The sequence below is a fragment of the Apus apus genome, chromosome 1 (assembly GCF_020740795.1).
Source record: "Apus apus isolate bApuApu2 chromosome 1, bApuApu2.pri.cur, whole genome shotgun sequence".
Classification (NCBI taxonomy): Eukaryota; Metazoa; Chordata; class Aves; order Apodiformes; family Apodidae; genus Apus; species Apus apus.
The window spans coordinates 156,377,326-156,396,869 of NC_067282.1; the positions used below are offsets into that span (position 1 = coordinate 156,377,326).

The 19,544-nt window shown below is 39.1% G+C and overlaps 1 protein-coding gene across 7 annotated transcripts in view; it reads right to left on the reverse strand.

Moving 5' to 3' along the window:
• The window catches only part of ANO4 (anoctamin 4), a 199,672-nt gene that overhangs the window by 134,917 nt on the left and 45,211 nt on the right, over positions 1-19,544 (reverse strand). The window lies entirely within an intron of this gene.

Below are 19,544 nucleotides of genomic sequence, written 5' to 3' on the forward strand. Positions count from 1 at the left end.
CTGTTAGATACATGAGACCAGCATGGAATAACTAAAATACAAAAATTGCCATGGTTTAAAATGGAGCTGTAAAAGCCTTCTTGAAGTAAAAAAATACTCAACAAAACATTAACAATAAAAAACCAAACCAACTATAAACCCATGATTTTTCTATGAAAATGAAAAATACTAACATCTTTGCTGCTGTGCTGCAGACATCCGAGTCAGCCACACTAATAGATATTTAAATTAATACACAGTCATGGTTTACTGCATTACTGGCCTGCAGGAGAAATTATCTTCCATTCCTTCAAAAGAACCCACACAGCTCACACAGAATAATATTATTGAGGTATCTACCACAGAGTTTATTAAATGACAGTTTTCTGATTGGTGGATTAGAACTCAGCAATAATGGATTCTTTTCTTCTGAGCATTTGCAAGTGTTAGGATGTGTCATCATATGGAAAAGATGCTGCACTTCAGGTAGTAGCTAGCTTTTAAGTAAAAAATAAAAGTCCCTTTTGAGGAAAACAGTAAGGTTACAAGGAACCATAACATAATCTCAAGCTTGAAAAACAATTCCACTTTCACCAGTCCTGTGAAACATTGCCTACAACACTGGAAATTGTCTTTCACACCAAATATTCTCCAATCCGTGACACAGCCAATTTTTTTTAGTAGAAATGGTGATGAAAAGCAGGCTTTACTTTTCCAAAGAGAAAGTTGAAATTTCCTATTTGTCTATTGTACAGCCTTAGAAATAAATGTCTTACAGTAAAAACATCGATTCTGCCATCCCTAGGTCTACATTGGTTCAATTGCTTCAACTTAATTTGAATTACTCTCAGCATACTATGGTGAAAACCTATAGACAATCTCTTTTGGGCAACAAATATGAATAATAATGCTTCTCCAGTGTTCTATACTTAATGTAATTGTGACTCTTTGCTTTTATCAGCAGCCAGTCTTTGTTTAAAAAAAGAAAACAACACCAAACAAACAAACAAACACAAACAAAAAAAAAACACACCAAAAAAAACCCAAACCAAACCAAACCAAAAAAACACACAAAAAAACCCCAAAACAAAGGAGAAACCCTAACCAGATGTAAATGGTGAAACTGAGAAGCAGATGGAAAAGCAGACCCTAAAAACTGGAAATGTGGATACTGTAAGCACATTGTAAGTTGCAGTCACCCAAAATCATTAGACTTCATTGATCAGACTGCTCCTTTTTGTGAAAGGAAACCTGCACTGAAATGTCCAAGAATGCCTTAATGACTCTAGTCCTCCAGTTCCATTGAAAGTCAATGTATGTGAACCCTCAGGTCATGGAAGAGTTTTTGACTCTCTGAAGTCTTAATACACTTTAATCCACAATATACTGTGGGGAAAAGAGTTACCACTTCTGTAGGCAGATGGTAGAAACAGTGGGGTTGCACACATGAGGAAGGCTGTGCAAATTGCTCTCCTTTAAAGATGGCTCTGAGCATTCAGCATTGAAGCTGCACACTTGCTAGCTGACTTTGCTACACTTCACCAGAGCTGATTTCCTGCAGCAACTGCTCACATACCTGCTGGTTACAGGTCTAATGTAACTGCTGGTTGTTTCTAAAGTCTGTTGAAATCACATATTCTTCAACACAAACAGCAAATCCCAGACACCCTATTCAGCTGATTCCTCTTGGAAAAGGCAGTGTAGTAATCTATGTGAGGAGAATAACAATGAGCATGCCTGGACAACACATTACTGTAACTGTGTCAACCACATAATTTAGCCATAGGGGCTTCAACAAGTGAGAAGCTAAGCCCCAGATGTAAAACAAGCTCTTTACTTCTAGTGCAGTCACTAGAACCTTGAGATGCTCAGAATATCGTGCAATTATCCTTAAGTCTTAAGAAAAAGAAACACAACAAAACACAACTGTTTCCCTTTATCATCACCACTGGTTGTGGTATCATTTAAAACAACCATTTCTCTGAAGGTTACAATGGAGTCTGTAAGTTACTCTACTGACGCTAATATGAACCTGGCATGGGCACATACTTACTAGCTGGATCTCAGTAAGACTGTGTTTACATTTGGTGATGAAATGAGTGATCTATTCTAGGAACTGGTTCCAAACACAAACTGACTGATACATACCTCTGTGGGTCAAATAAACTGTTTCTTCACATTCCAAAAACAGTCCATAAACTGTTATGGATCTATGATTCAGCTTCTTAAACTATTTGTGCAGCAGTGATTTTCAGACATCATAACAAAGGATAATGAAGCAGAACATTATTTCCAAGGATGATAAAATTTGCAGATTGATCACATCCAAAATTATGTTCAATCAACAATTTTGCTCTGGTTATATGCAATCTTTTGTTTCTTCCAATAAAGAGTGGTGCTATAAAATAAGAACACCAAGCTACATGAGGAAGAATATGTGAGTATTATTACAATTTTTACAGATTATTCTTTGAACGCATTTAAACTTAAAAGCACTCAAGAACTGCTATACTGCAAACCACAGATGTGTCACCAATATATTCAATGTATCTGGGAGTTCTTCACCACACTCTCCTTGTCACTGCACTTATTTTCGCCACATAAAATGTTGTCTTGACTAGGATTGTGAATTTCTATTATTTTTATGATAACCGGGTAAACAAGGATGCATGTGTCCTTGTGTAATGAACATTGCAATTTTTTCCAGAAATACACCAGATCTTGCTTTTCTATATATGTTACTTTTATTAAGCTAGAAGTAAATGCCTGCAAAAATATAAGACAGTAATATGGCAGTAAGCTGTGGTATTACTTCATTTTCATGTGGGCAAAAATCCTTTTAAGAGATATTGGCAGTTGACATTACATCCCCAGATAACACACAGAAAAGCAGAGACAAAAGGAGGGGGAATCAGCAATAGAGAAGCTATTTGGAATAGTGCAGGTAGCTCATGGGAAATGAAAACCTGACGAATTATTGGCATTAAGCACCTGCTAGACTAAACTTCCTCTATTCTTCCTGCTCATAAACCACACTGGTGATGAATCCTGGGATTTGTGCATCAAGCTGTAAGAAAACAGCACAGAGATGTCTGAAGAGTAGATATTAAAGTTGCCATCAATTATTTTTTGCAGTGTGACAATATCCAGACATGACATCTAGAAAGAAAGACAGGTTCTCCAGCTGTACTCTGCAGACTGGGTCTTCAATGAATTAAGTTTGGCCAAGGTTTTCTCCTGTGTGCAGGCTTGGTAATAGAGTTGGTGACATCAAAATCCCACTGCATGCCTGACTACATGGCCTCTGACTGTGCCTGTCCTTGCAGCATGGTCCTCTCTAAGTGAGCTTGGAAGCCTCGGTAGCTGGGTATGAGCACACTGGCATGCTCTGACAGGCAGCATAGACTCTACAAAACCCTAGAATTTCTCCTGCCTATTCCTCCTCCCTTTGGCTTAATATAATGGATCATGAGCACGATTTCAATCCAGGGCTGCACTACAGAGGCAAGTGAAAGGCTTACATACTGGCCAGTAGCCACAGCTGAATGTTCACTTCAGAGGACTAGCTTCTGGACAGGGCTTCATCACCTGTACCTGTGTGGTTGCAAACTAACTATTTAAGAGTGGGAAGTGGAAGTTTAGTATTTGGAAGTTGAATGTGATTTGAGCCTTCAAGTATTATATGAATAATATAATATATAATCAGCTCTTGCATGCAGTGAAGGTCCTTCTCTATGTTTTCAAATATTGACATGCCTTTCTATTACTTACCTAGATTTCTGTCTTTCTCCTTTTCACATAAAGCTTCTTTTCTCCATCAGGAACTGCTCTTCTTGCTGTCCTTTTCCTCCCCTCTGATGCCTCTTTTTGAACTTGCAGGTTCATGTAAGAGAAACATTTTCACTCCCTCCCTACCAACCCCACTCAGCTGTGCAGTTTGCCAGCAGGGAAGAGCAGCCTCTATCCTGCTTCTGGACAACTTTTATTGCTCCCAGCTATGCCTTGTCATTATAAATTTTTCCAAAGCAGTATTTAATTTACATTGAGCATATTTTGCCTCTTGTAAGGTGGTAGTGTGCTTATAACACTAAAGAATTTATAACGCTCCAGATAAAACCTGCAACTGAAAACATTAAAAGTGGAATACTAAAGTACTTTCAAGTCAGGAAGCAATAAAATCAAACATAAAGAAGAAAAAGGAGGGAGACATTACTAAAAGTAGAAAGCATAAAAAAGTGTACCTGCGTGCAAAATTCTATGTCATGGTGATATTTAGGTTTTTCTCTTCAGATGCTACAGTGATGAATGAACACATCCTGTGCTGATCAGAAGTCACTCTACAAAGGCACCTGATGGGGCATCTGCTTTAGTCATGCCTTAGCCCTGGCTAGCAGATGTTGTGCACCACAAATCTCTGCATGGGCCAACACCTGCACCCAGTGGATTTCATCCAGCATGCCTGCCCTATTCGACTGAGCATAGTGCAATGGCTGTGGTATGGGTGGAGGTGGTTCTAGCATCAGAACTAGGGTCAGCAAGGCACCGTATCCAAGCTATACTGTGCCAGGACTGAGACACCTCTCTAGCTGGGAAGGCACCTCTTGTAGAGCCTGTCAGGTTTGGATCAGCACCAATTCTGTTTCACCCTATACTACTTTGGGGTACAGGCATAAATCGACAGGTTCCTTCCTGATGTGTCTTTCTGAGTCAGAGATAATATGAATTGAGGGAGGCCCTTTTCAGAGTAGAGCAAGTGTTGAGGAGTGCAGATGAAGAAGTGAAGAATAAAATCTCAGCTGCTGTGTCATGTGGGGCCGCAAGATGTGAAGCAGCTCTGGAAAGTGTGCAGTCATCGAGGCACAGGTAGAGCAAGGTCCTAAGGAAGCACTTTGGAAGCATGGGCAGAGAGTGAAAAATGAAGCTTTAAGGTGCAGTATATAAAATGGGCAAACTACATATCTAGTTCCTTTCAGCTTTTATATCCAGCAAAGGAGAAAGTGAGCTGATTTCTCCACCTTAAAAAGCTAAGCACCCTTTCCTCACCTTGTTCAAATTGCCACATTTCCCATTAAAGTCAATTATGCTCTAAAGACAGCTTCAGCTTTTTCACATTTTGAAGCTAGCCTTGATAAGGTGGAGCTCAGAAAGAGCAAGTAACATATAAGGTTTCTCATGCAAAACCAGTTCCATCTGTGACTCAGCAGAGAGACAGCTATGCTTGATGCCACGATGGACTCTTCTGCTTACTCTGAATCCTAGGTAGAAATAAATGAGCATGAAAGAAAAATTTACCTGCTGCTCTCTGTACACATGCCTGAAAGCAGAGCCTTAAAGTCAGTTCCCTTTTTTCTCCCCCCTATGACCTACTTAGATAACAAATACATCCAGAAATGTGTGGCTTTTTTTCTTTTTTTCCCTACACCTTGGAGGAAAATGTTACAACAGCATTAGGACTCCCACATCAAATTAAATTGTTTTTCAAAAGTTTAAATATCACCTCTCTGACACAGCATGAAGTCCCTTGCCATTGGTAACACAAATGATTAATGAAATTTTATCCCAGCTCAGATTATGCTTCAAGTACAGTTTTAAAAATGTTGAAACACTTCTGTCTATATCAGATGTAAAAAAACCCCACAACTGCAAACCTTTACACAAGCAAACAGAAAAGCTACTAGTTACAGAACTTCCCTGGAGCTGGACTGACTGGAGAGGAAGCTGCTTAGTAACACTGTGCATCTTGACAGTTACACATTTTCAGTTTTCTGAGGCTTTGCATGGTCTTCCTTCCCTGCTCCTCTCTCCCCAACATGGGAGAGATTACAAGATTTTCAAGACCCATAGTTGACAGAGACCGGCTCTTTTTCAGGATGATGAAGAATAGACGGACCACTGCTCTTGAGGCAAATGGTGACTTTATTATCTCCTAAACTCACATTATATAGAACTTACTATCAGATAACAAATCAGTCATTAATCAATCTGGTCTTACAGTAAGTACTATTATACAATAGCTACCTGTATGCAGCCATGTTCTTGGCAGATTTAACAGTTTGTATGCAACATTCCTATGCTACATGTTCTGTGACTACAGGACATCTGCTTCATAGATCAAACAAGCTTTGTTTATAGTATTCATAAACTGTTCCATCAAGATTAGAGAGCTAACCCTTGCCAGGCAAGCTCAGAAAGCTAACCCTTTCCAGGCAAGCCTTCTTTCTTGATGTCTGATTCTACCCTTTCAGGTAGGATCGTCTCATCACATAGTAGCTTTAGAAAATGTTCCATAAATGTGTGTGGGGGTTTGTTGTTGTTTGCTTGGGGTTTTTTTGCTTGGTTGTTTTTTTGTTTGCTTTTTTTCCCAATTTCCAATTAAAAATTGTCCAGCTGGCTTCTGTATTTACATAAGTTTTTAGCATTTTTAACATTCATGGAAAGAAACCACAGAGCTTAAATATACAGTCTGTGAAGGAACAGTTCTTTGTCTAAAACATATCATCCCTGAAATATTGGATGAGATCATGAATGATCACTTCGCTTTATGTCTCTATTCCACTCACGATACTACAGAGCACTATCATAACCCCTCCCTGTTGTTTCCATTACCAAGCTTAGGAGACAGTTTACATGATTGCTTCTCCCTAACAAGCTGGTGTGTATCTCCAATCATCCTCAGTCACTCCTTCTCTGTTCCTTTCCTTTTTCAAGAAAAAAAGATCTGAAATGCACATTAAGAAAGTTTCAAGTAGCACCAGAAATGCCCACAGTACTCAGGCTGTGCCTTAAACAAGAATTTACACAGTGGCACAATGATGCTTCTGGTTTTGTTCTTTCCCATGTAATTTAATTTGCTTTGAGGTACTGGTGGAGTTCACAGTCCTTGGCAAGGGATGTGAAGAATACAAAGGGCTTACACAGGTATATCAATCAGAAAAGGAAGGTTAAAGAAAGTGTCCCTCCTCTGATGAGCAAGGATGGCAAACTATTAACAACAGACAAGAAGAAGGCTGAGGTTCTCAACAACTGTTTTCTTCAGTCTTCACTGGCTACCTCTCTCCTGACACCTCCTGAGCTGAAGGACCTCAAGATGGATGAGGGGGAGGAAGTCCTTCCCACTGTAAGTGAAGACAAGGTTTGGGATCACCTGAGGAACCTTAACATACCTAAGTCCATGGAACCTGATGAGATTCATCCCACAGTCCTGAAGGAATTGGCTCATGTAGTTGCCAAGCCACTCTCCATGATATTTGAAAAGTCATGGCAGTCAGGTGAAGTTCCTGGTGACTGGAAAAAGAGAAACATTACACCCATTTTTAAAAAGGGTAGAAAGGAGGACCCTGGGAACTACCGACCTGTCAGCCTCACTTGGAAAGATCATGGAACAGATCCTCCTAGAAGCTCTGACAAGAAGGACAGGGAGTGGATTTGAGATAGCCAGCATGGCTTTACCAAGGGAAAGTCCTGTCTAACTAACCTACTGGTTTTCTACAATGGAGTGACTACATCAGTGGGTCAGGGAAAAGCAGCAAATGTCATCTATCTGGACTTCTGCAAGGCCTTTGACACAGTCCCCCACAACATCCTTCTCTCTAAATTGGAGAGATATGGGTTTGATGGGGGTGGTCTGTTCAGTGGATAAAGAATTAGCTGGATGGTCACATCCAGAGGGCAGTTGTCAAGGGTTTGATGTCCAGACTGAGAGGGATAACAAGTGGTGTCCCTGTACTAGGACCAGTGCTATTCAATATATATATCAGTGATACAGACAGTGGGATCAAGAGCACCCTCAGCAAGTTTGCAGATGACACCAAGCTGACTAATGCACTCAATACACCAGAGGGATAGGATGTTATCCAGAACTACCTGGACAAACTGGAGAAGTGGGCCCAGGTGAACCTCATGAGGTGCAACAAGGCCAAGTGTTACCCTGCACCTGGGTAGGAGCAATCCTTGCTATCAATACAGGCTGGGGGATGATGTGATTGAGAGCAACCCTGTAGAAGGAGACTTGGGAGTCCTGGTGGACAAAAAATTAGACATGAGCAAACAATGTGCACTTGCAGCCCAGAGGGCCAATCACATCCTGGGCTACATCAGAAGAAGCATGGCAGATCAAGGGAGGTGATTCTGTCCCTCTACTCTGCTCTTGTGAGACCCCACCTGGAGTACGGTGTCCAGCTTTGAAGTCCTCAACACAAGAGGGACATGGACGTGTTGGAACGAGTCCAGAGAAGGGTCACAAAAATTATCAGAAAGCTGGAGCACCTCTCCTATGAAGACAGGCAGAGACAGCTGGGGTTGCTCAGCCTGGAGAGGAGAAGGCTTTGGGAGGACCTCATAGCAGCCTTTCAGTACCTGAAGGGGGCTACAGGGGGACTGTTCACAAGAGTGTGTAGCAATAGGAGGAGGGGCAATGGTCTTAAACTAGAGTAGGGTAGATTCAGGTTAGATGTTAGGAAGAAGTTCTTTACAATGAGGGTGGTGAAGCACTGGAACAGGTTGCCCAGAGGTGTGGTGGAGGCTCCATCCCCGGAAACATTCAAAGTCAGACTCGACCAGGCTCTGAGCAACCTCATCTAGTCAAAAAGGTCCCTGAGCACAACTGGGGAGCCTGGACTAGATGATCTTTAAAGGTCCCTTCCAACACCACATATTCTATGATTCTACTTGTAAACGGGTTCTGCCTCTGTGTGGCATTTGCCAGCTCTTCAGGCAATTTTCTAGAGAATTGGGGATCTTCTGGCTAACCCACTTGTTCAAGGTCCCTATGCCAAGCACAGACTGCAGGAAACAACAGTACTTCTCTCACTTGGTTGTTGGATCTTTCTCCACTTCAGTTGCTTTCTAGGTCTCTTGTTTACCACTTCTATAAGAGCATCACCGTACAGCCCTTTTGTATCAGTAAAACAAACCTTCACAAAGGTGTATTACTTGCCACTGAATTTTTTTTTTTTTTTTCAATTACACCCCTTCAACAGGAGGACAGTAGCAACATCCTGTGCCTGCCAGTCACAGGTGGTTTAGGATCTGCTTTTTGAACTATGATCAAAGACATGTCTGAACTAGAACCAGAACTTAATGAAGAAGGGGCTTGTGTACACACTGTGTTTATGCAGCTTTCTCTGTACCAATATGGAAACAAACAGTTAAAGAGCCACAGACTCCAGGGGGACAGAAAAAGTGACTACCTTACCTATGGTATAACTGCATTCAGATTCAGTGTTAATTGAAGTCTGTCGAAGTCCTAATGAATACAAAGATCATGCTTACCTTAGGGCCACCATCAAAGGGTTGTTTTCATACCCCCAAAAGGAGTTTATTAAATTACAACAAGCTAGCATTCAACAGTGATTATCTTGCATGACAGAAAATCTCTTGTAGTGTTCAGAGATGCAGGACAACAACCTGAAGTCATGAAAATGTCTTGGAGAGAGTCATAATAATCCTACTTCAATGGTCTACAAGACAGTTTGAAAAACTATATGTCTTCCTTAGGCATGAGCGAAGAGAAAAGCTTAGCCAAGGGAACATAAAGCTCTTTTTGGTTACTGTTGACTTGTTGGTTGTCATGGGCACATTGCAGGACCATGGTGCAATACATATGGTGCTGCCTGTGTGAGTCTTATGAGTGTGGGTGAAAAAATGGAACTTTTTTCTTAAGATATCCAATTGGATTAAGTTATAAGTTTTGTATTTCTATTTCTACCTAACAAGTCATTATTTAGCCCTTCTCTACAAAAAGCAAACACACTGTGCAGTGCATACATGCTGTTTTTTCCAAGCTACTGGGATAAAATCCTAACAACTGCATGTGAAATATGCCTCCCTACACTTTGCCCAGCAAGCTGCCATCAGCATCGTTGGTCACCACCACAGGTGATCGACTTCTTTCTGGGGTTGCCTGCATTTTTGTTGCTGTTTTGTTTATTGCTTTACACTTCTTGGTTTAGTATCTACATTGATTTATTTTCTTGTTACAAGTGGAGTTTCAATAGTACTAGAATCATATGGATTCTGAAGAGTAATTTGGAGGAAAAAAATAATTCAAAACATTCAATTGTTTTCCTCAGTATGAAATTAGCAGTGAGAAAAAATACCTTCTGCTGACATCTGATAGACACAATAGACACAAAAAACTGAGTATAATAAAACATTTTCAGTAGAATGTTTCCCCATGAAAAATTGTCAGTTGTTTAGGAAAAAAATGTCCTTAAGTCAAGAGTTACTGTCAAAAGTTTTGTATAGGAAATAAATCTGACCTTATCCGGGCTGGTGTACCCTGGCTTTTTATATTGTAGTGACTTGACACTCTGAAAAATGTAGTCTAACATATCAAATAGAATACAAATTCTAAATTCTAAACCTCTAAACAAGCCAAAAAACAATTATAATTTCAACTACCATAACATGATCTGCAATACCAATATAAACTAATTTTACTGTAATTTACAGAAAATAACACATAATTCAAAATATAAAAATTAAATCCAGGAAGCAAACCACAAAATAATAAAAGAAAATACAGTGAAAACAAGAAGTCAAACCGAGATGAAATATTTCAACTATCTAGAAGCAAATTCTGAGAGAAATATTTTAAGCACTGTGTTGAAAAGTGACTGCAGAAAGTGCTCAAAAGATTCAAAGGGGAAAAAATTGCAAGAATATTAGAATCTCTGTGGATTCGATGTTTTGGATTTTGATTCAGTGTCTCTATAAGCAAGAGGAATAGACTTGCACTAGAATGAATGTATGTTCATACAAAAAAAGATAGATTTATATCAGTTTCTGTCACAATAAAAAGCATCATGTCACCACTTCTTTCTTTGAGACAATATCTACTTAAAAAAAAATAAAAATTGGAAGATTGTATCTGCCTTCTTAAGCAGCACTTACTGATTTAGAAGCTATGCAGTAACTCATCTTAGTAATTTTATTATATATGCACAGCATTTACTTGCCAGAAATAGAACTAAAACACTGAGATGATTTAAAGCTTACCTCCACTTCTGTTAAGCACGGTGTTCAAAATTGTTTTCTTTCTTAACAAACAGCTACTACTCTGATTTTTCAAATCAAGGACATTCTCATTAAACCTGTCTGCACTGATTTTGAGCCTTTTGCCCATAGACATACAGTAAAAGGTAACTGCATTAACAGCAGTGATATGCAGTACAAACGTCAGGGCAAACTGCAATGCCCTGTGAAACAAAGCACCAAGTCAAGTCCAAGATGCTTTTTACTGGCCAAAGAATGAAGTGAAGTACTAGTCATGCAAATATATTTTGAGTGTAGGTAGGTTTAAAAGCAGAGAAACCCCCCACCCCCTTTTTTTTTTTTTTTCTTTTTCATCTTAATGTGCTGCCTGAATGTCAGCTGCTACATTTCAAATACAGCAAGTCTCATTTTATCTCATTTAATCAGATACCCTCTATAATGCAGAACAGTGCAATCAATCTGAAACATCATCTGTGAAAGAGAAAAAAAAGCAGGAGTCTTCGCAGATGGGAAAAAGAGACCGCTCAGGATACATCTGAATGCGTCGGCCTCTACGGCACAGACAGTAACAATTTTCAGCACAGCAACCAGGCTTAATATAACTTTTTCTCTTTGCATCCTGTTTCAGGGTACTGGTTTGATGTTTACACGCTCTTGCTGCTCCAGCACCAGGACAGCCCTGGCCCTGCTCCCTGGGGAACCCACACTTCGCAGGTCAAATGTCTCCTCCTGCCTTTGCCCAGCCTGTGCCCCAGCTACGGGGCCTTTTACATGCTTGGTGTCAAAATGCTCTCTGCCCACATGTAGTTTTATTAACCATCAATTGACTTTTACTGTGATTATAACTTTAATTAGACCATATACAGCCAATGTCTTCAGGGACAGGGCCTAAGACAACAGAACTTACTTCTTCACTCCCTTCTGCCAAATGGGAAAAATCATCTTATATCCCATATTGCAGAAAAATATATTAGTTGAATCAAGTGCTTTTAAAGTAAATATGCATCTGGACAGACGTATATCAGATGAAACAGGTCATATCAAGGCCAAAGCCTAGGAGGGTTTTTCTCACTGACACGACTGTCCATTGTGGACATACAGGCTGTTCCTACAGCCTGGAAACCACAGGCATGTCCCAGGCCCCAGCACCTCTAGTGTCCAGGGTCTGACACTGAAGCCCAGCTGGAGAGAGGCCCAGAAGCCTCCTACTCCCTCCTGGGGAAGGGGCTCCCATGCAGGCTGGAAGGACATGCTGTGGTTTGCTCTAGCAAAGCCTGGACAAGAGTTGCTCTGCAGGGAAGAAGCACCAGCCTTTACAGCCATGTTTGCTGAAACACCTAAGTTTGACATCAGCCTCTTCCATGGAAAAGACATTAACAAGAGTCAGTTGTATCAGAAATGTTGAGGCATGTGTACTACTTGTCTTTCTTTTGTGCACCACTAATTTCCAGCACACTCTTGGCAACTAATGGAGTTGTTTGCAGTAAAACCTATGATGCCAAACTTTCTAAATGCTTATGAAGTGAGGGCAATACGCAGAGGGAGATGGCAGCTATGGTGTGCAGCAGATGCCAGTGAAAATCTGTGTTCATCTGCCATCTCATCTTTCTGGCAAGACTCCAGGCAACTAACAATAACAAGATGCTGTTGAAAAGAATGTAAACCTGCCATGTTCCTACATATGTTCCTCATAGGGATCCAATTTGGTCGTTCTCAACTAACGTTGATATGTATTCAACAAAGCACAGGCCTGTATTTCACTTCTGAGCTACATTTTATTGTGATGGAAGACCAATAAACTCTGAAAGACAACAGTAGTCTCATAATGATTGTCTGAATTTGGCAGATTAGTGCGTAGAGATGGAAAGAAGTGCACTACTGATCAATACTATTTTACTTTCTTGAGCTCTTTATAGCAGAATCAAAAGAAATGGCAGAAGGCTATAAAAATGTAGTAACTACATTGTAGGATGTAAGGTCTGTAACATACAGATTCATTTTTGTAAAAGGCAGTCTATGCCCTAGCTCATTTACTGAGTAACAGCCTTGTGCAAGGGCAAGGCTCATCATTCTTTCATGTGCAAATAAGTCTCTTGATACATGAGCAATTCAGAAAAACATATAAAGCATGCAAGGCAGACTCTAAGCTATGTTTTATGCACTACTAAAACACTGGATTTTTAGTTGGATGTTCCTAAAGGTTAAGAGAAGACACAAAAGAGACAAATTTTCTGAATCAACCTAGACCAACTTGATTGAAGAAGGAACCTATAAAAAAAAATCTGCCTAAATTTAACTCCTGTGACTGATGTCCTATTACTGTTGATTCATTTTCAAAACCACTAAGTGAAAGTAAAAAATAAAAAGAAATTAAAAATCACAATATATAAGTAACAAATACTGTAAATATTTGTACTTTATATTTGTAAGTATTTATTTCAAATATATTGACAGGCATATTTGTAAGAACATTCCAGTCTGAGAGTGGTACTGAACTGGTTCTGTATATCACAGGAGTTTTGAGAATTCAAAACAACCCAATAGTTAAGGAAGGCTGTTTCTGTTCAAAGATAAAATTTTGCCCAGAGTCAAGAACATGCTGTTCAACAGATGTGCAGAACGCAATCTTCATGAACAATTCCTGAACTGAAATTTCATCTCCAAGACTGCCTATACAATCCTGAAACTTGTTAGCAGTGATTCTGAGAAGAGCTTAACAAATCATTGACTAGGACTGTCCTTAAGCATTTCACAGCATCTGAACAATTACAAATGGTTGTGTATTCTGCTCGTATGATGGTATACAATCAAAAAAGAGAAAACTCAAATACAGGAGCAACAGTCTACTGTGAAAAAAAGAGAACAGCAAAATCCATTACTCGGGTACTTAAACATAAAAATACTCACAGGACCCCTAGTCAATGGAAACAAACAAACCCCAAACAAAACAAAAAAACAACCCCCCCAAAAAAACCCCAACAAAACAAAACAACACAAAAAAACATCAAACCCTTCCAAATCCAAAATCCTTTTTGTTAAAAAAACTCCAAAAAACAACAAACCACAAAACTGAACAATGTTAAACTAACAAACCAACCCACGTACCTCATTCTTTCCCAGGGTAGATGCCTGGTTAGACATAACTACATAAAGCTCTGTTATATACTCCCTGAAAGAAAGAACAAGGGGTTCTTCTGCATATTAGATCTAAACCCCAGAATCAAAATGGCACTGAAAATCTTCTCTTCCTTCTAATCCTTTATGAACACAAGCCTAAATCCTGAAAACGCTGGCTTTAGAGATAATGTTCTTGCTAAATTTCTATGAGTAGTTAACAACCACCAACCAGAAACATTTTTCTTCATTTGCAAAGCAGTGTGAGCCTGCTTACAAAAGGCTATTAATGGATCATAGCAGTCATAATTACAATTGCACGAACAGCAATCTGGAAATAGATTTCCAAAGATTATTTTAATGCCTCAATCAATAAAGCATATTATGTGCCTAGGAGTGAAAGAAGCAGATGAGTTAGAATTGGAGTGGATGAAGGTTTGTGAGATAACAATATAATCTGTTAGAGAGTATTTCCTCTCAAGAACTGATAACTTTATGATGTTTTTAGTCTCCTCATGTGACATCTTTCCTTCGTGAAAACTGAGCATGGTCTCCATTTTATGGCTACTGAGGATACCTCCTTCAGTGATCATCAGTGGCAAGGAAAAGATTGTTACACTCCCTCCCTCTTTCATAAAATGCTGGGTTTTGGTTTTGCTCTTGCTTTTGCAGCTGTCAAACTTACTGCTCTCATATTGCATTTTTTTCAATTTGGGTCCTCACTTGGACTTTTGAAAAATCTAAACCAGTAAGATAAAGAAAAAATTCATCATCGACAACACTGAGCCTTTCTTTATTTTTCTTCTTAGCTTTTTCTGTTATCAATCCATTTTATAGGTAAGTACATCAGAACCTATTAGACCAAATACAACAATTCATAAGACTTCCTAAGTTCTAAGGACTGCTGTCCAAATGTGCTTGAGAGACTTGATGCTCTTACCAGTTCCATAACTTCTTTTTTCTTCTTAGAATTTAATGGTATATGTCAAAATGTTTTATATATTATCTTCAATTTAAAAAAATCTTGAAGCAGTTACTTTAATCCAATCTCTGTGAATATCTGCAATTTAGAACTGAGTGATTATTCTTCCTGACACTAAATTCACATCCAGTGAATATAAAGACCATAACTGTTCTTAATTCATGCAAAGTGATAGCTCCCTGATGGCTTTCTTTCTGATTTATGCAAGTGCAAGAGACTATAAATGTATGAAACAAAGTTATTTTCTCCCTCTCTTATTGCACTATTCCACAGTTCATCTCTTCTCCTTAATTTTAAAATTACAATTGTAGTTTATGGTGTGTCTACTGTTCACCCTTTCTATTGAAAATTCTATTGAAATTAATTTGTATTGTCTGCAAAAACATGACAAAAAAGATGCACTTCCAACAGCTGCAAATCCCAAATCCAACTTTCTCAGTGAAAAGACTGTGTACTAGGTTTTGCTGTGTGCTGACAGATGCTAATATTTTGACCTAGCCATAATCTTATCTATCAGAAGCAGTGGGGAAGGAAAACATCTGACAACCTGCATATAGTCAATCCTTTAGCAAATTTTTCAGAAACATGATCATGGCAATTCACAACTGTCACTTCCTTTTTGAAAGATTCTTGAAATCACAACTTGCAGACACAATCCCATGCCTCAGTGATATTCCGTAAGTGTACTGCTCGCTGATGAAGCCCCTTGTTAAGCTTTCAGCTGACTTTGGAATTTAAAATAAAGACCTTGACAGGACCCTGTACACATGAGAAAAAAACCCAGCCCTTAAGATCATATGGATGCTATCCTACATTAGAAAAGCACGAAAGGCAATCTTTTACTTACCCATATTTCACATGAAATAAAAATATCACTGCATGATGGCAGACACATCCCAAAAGAACACACACTTCAAAAAGCTGTTACTAACTTAACTGCTAACTTTGGTCTAAAAGTTAAACTTTTCTAAAGATGTTACATAACATGAATAATTCAGTACTTGAGCTTATATTTAACTGTATCTACTTTTACTTCAACTACTATGGTATTAAACTTCAGGCTGTCACCTCTAAATGACTTGTTACATTACTAAAATACATTTCTAAAAGTCTTTCCAAAACTGTTCCCTGCTTAGGGGTGCTTTATAATCTGTTTCTCCCAGATACACACTGCACAAAGAAATACCTCTGTTGTGCTGGCAGCATCACCCAGCCCTAATTTCATCAGAACCAGCTTGTTTTCTCCAAGCTGGGGACAAGACCAGTGAAATACAAATGAACTGTGGCCATACAGCAAAATAAAACCAGGTGGTGTGTGCATGGCTGAAGCCCACTGTGCCTGCTCCAGACATCAGCAGTGTGGTTCAGCCTGCTGCCCCCAGGCAGCTCAATCCTTGTAATTACAATCACAGATGGCACAAAAGAAGAAAAGGAAAGTCCTCTAGTGACCTGCCATCCTATCTTGCTCACAACGTGCAGTGTGGGAAAACTCCCACACACACTGATACACTTTTGAATCGTTATATTCAGCCTTGGTAGTGCTGACTGGATTATTTTCTTTTTAGCAGAATGTTTTCCATGGTAATTTTGCAATTTGACTAAAAGCAGCTGTCTCTTGCCACTCCACCAGCCTCCTTACCACCTTCTGAAATCTTCACTAAGACTGAGGTTCTCTGTCTGTAAGCTCCTTCTCTCAGTCTTACACCTCCTTTGGACATAAAAAGTTTCGTTCCAAAACATTCTTATTTTGTTGATTTCAGAATGCCACACCACAGTTCTCATTTCAGGGAAAATAAATTCCATGTTCTTTTGATCTGATACACAGAGATAATATCATTTTAAATTATCCAGCTGAGTAATGAAGTAATTCTGAGAAACATGGAGGCGAGTAGAAAAGCTACATTTCACTGAACTGCAGTGTGTGAGGTGTTTTTTTTCTTCTAATGCATGAACGACATGTTTCCCCCTCACCTCTATTCTATTTTTTTAATTAAAAAAAAAAAAAAGTATTTCTCAATAAAATTCCAAATATGCATGAAAAGGCAGCCCAGAACTAGGTCAAAGAAAAATCATGTTTTAAGTGTGAGAGAAAAATGGGCCAATTGTTAACTATAAACTCACCTAGATGATACAAGTGATATCTTATGTCAATTATTACCATCACTCCCTATCTAGTCCTCCAAGCCTATTTTAAGCCAGCATTATGATGAGATTAGTTGGCATGCAGCATCCTCAAAAAAACCCAACAACATCATCAGGATGATATAACTTTTCCTTTCTGTATATAAAAGTCTCTCTAGCCAATTCTTGTAAAATCTTACATTCTCTGGGAACATTGTTAGAAGCTGTAAAAAACTCACCTTCCTCCTAGACGAGCATGCTTCTTAAAGGCAACTTTCTATGTTTGGAAATTCACTGTAAAGGTTGCCATGGTGATTAATTTTAAAAGTGAATTTCTCCCCTTTTAAAGTTTTTTCTTTAAAGAAGAAATGCTCTGTTCTAAGGTCCTGTCCCTAGTGAGGCAAATGGGAATGAAAATCCCATCTTAACCTTGACAATAAAAGGACATAGCTTCTGTGTAATTGAAAGTTCAGCAACTTAGATATTTTCAGAAAAATATTGGAAATACCTATTTTTACCTAAAAATGAAAAAAAAATTAAATATATTAATGGTAGAAAGAGTTGGGGGCCAAAAGCAACATCTTCCAATGGCCAGACTGCAGCTAGCAGGCCAGGTTAAACTAGTGAAGGGAAGGAGGAAATGTAAGGAGCGAAAGGTAGTACCAGCTGGAGCTCAGCAATAAAAAAAACAGCAGAGCAGCAACAGCTGAGATGATGTCAGTGCATGGCAAGAGGGAGAAGAGAATTGCAGCCCCAAAGAAAGAGTCTTGGAGCCAAAGGTCATTAATGAACAGCCCTTTACCTAAAGCATCTTCAGTTTTCCTTTCCAAGCTCAAGATTCGACTTCACATGGATGTCTCCATCTATTGACTTCTCCTCTGCACAATGCTGTGCAAGGCTACATTGAACCCACAACTGTGTGAGCTGCCAGGGAACAGACAAATGCACAGCTCTGATCCTGCAGTGAGAGATGGAAAAGTACCTTTTCTTCTCTAAAAAACATACAGTGTTCAATATTACATCATGTAGCTTGTCACTGCAGAAGCTGTCACTGCAGAAATAAGAGAAAGTGTTGTGCCGGTCCAATATCCAGGCAATGTATTACTTCCTTATTCACATAAAGATCACAGTACTGTGAGACAGCTGCATTATTCATTGTGTGTTTAATATTTTATCTCTCTAGTTAGAAGTATCTGTACAAGCACAATTAAAATGTCTGACATAGAGTTAATTTTAATACAATCAATCAATTTTTTTTTCAGAGATCTGCTTGACCTGCTTGAGCTCTACAGTTTAAACAGAGAGAAGGAAAAACATGCTGAGACTCATGTGGTGCAGTGTCTGGTGTCACCACCCACTTTACCTTGAATGACTACACAAGATAGACTCTTTACTTGACCTACCACAACATCAAACATGGTAACTGTAAGATACTCTAGATTATATAAAATTATTTTGAAGCTAAACAGAAAAGACCATGACGATAACAAAAAAAATAACCTATTTTAAAATGGCAGAATGTGCAAATAGCTACCACTGCTGCTCTACCATTACCATAAAGTTTAATAAATCTATATGCTTTGTATGTACATGTTACAACTTTGAGAGGGAAAACTGTTACCTACATGGCATCAGAGTTACAAATCTGAGCAGGATTGCAGCTGGGTAGGAGACACCATCTTGTTTCCCAGCCCCTAGGGCAGCAACACTGCTCCTAAATTTCTGGTCCCTATGCCTTTTTGCCCTATTTCACAGGGAAGGACCACACCTATCAGCAACTTAAAAATAGTTGTTGCAAATAGTGTTGCAAAATAGTAATATGGAACCTCTTATACATCGAAACCAAAATCATCCCCAGTGCTATCTTCCTACTGGGATTTTCATCAAAGAGATTTTGCTCCTAGCCATGAAATCGCATATACAGTTTTCAGCTCAGTGTAAAAAAACCAAACAACCACCACAAACTTGTCAAAAGGCCATTTCAGGAATGCACATCCACAAGACAGAAGTAAAGCTACAGATTTAACACGCACAAGACTTCTAAATTCTACAAAACTCCAGGAAAAAGCCCAACACTGAGATCTGTGAAAACCAGGCAGGAATTTGAAATATTAACTCCTTCAAATTGCAAAAGAAGGTACATTCTCAAGAGCTTTTTGTCTGAAAAGGCACATTGCTCTGTTTTTTTTTTTTTCTTTATGAAGATTATATTTGTCCCAGGAAGTCCCAGAAGAGCTTTTCAGAGATCATCAGCAACCCCATGCTGCTGCCTCCCATGCTTTTAACCTCCAGACATGCATAGTACCCTTGCTGGGTTCAGAACTTGTGGAACTGAGAAACACCAGAAGAGAGA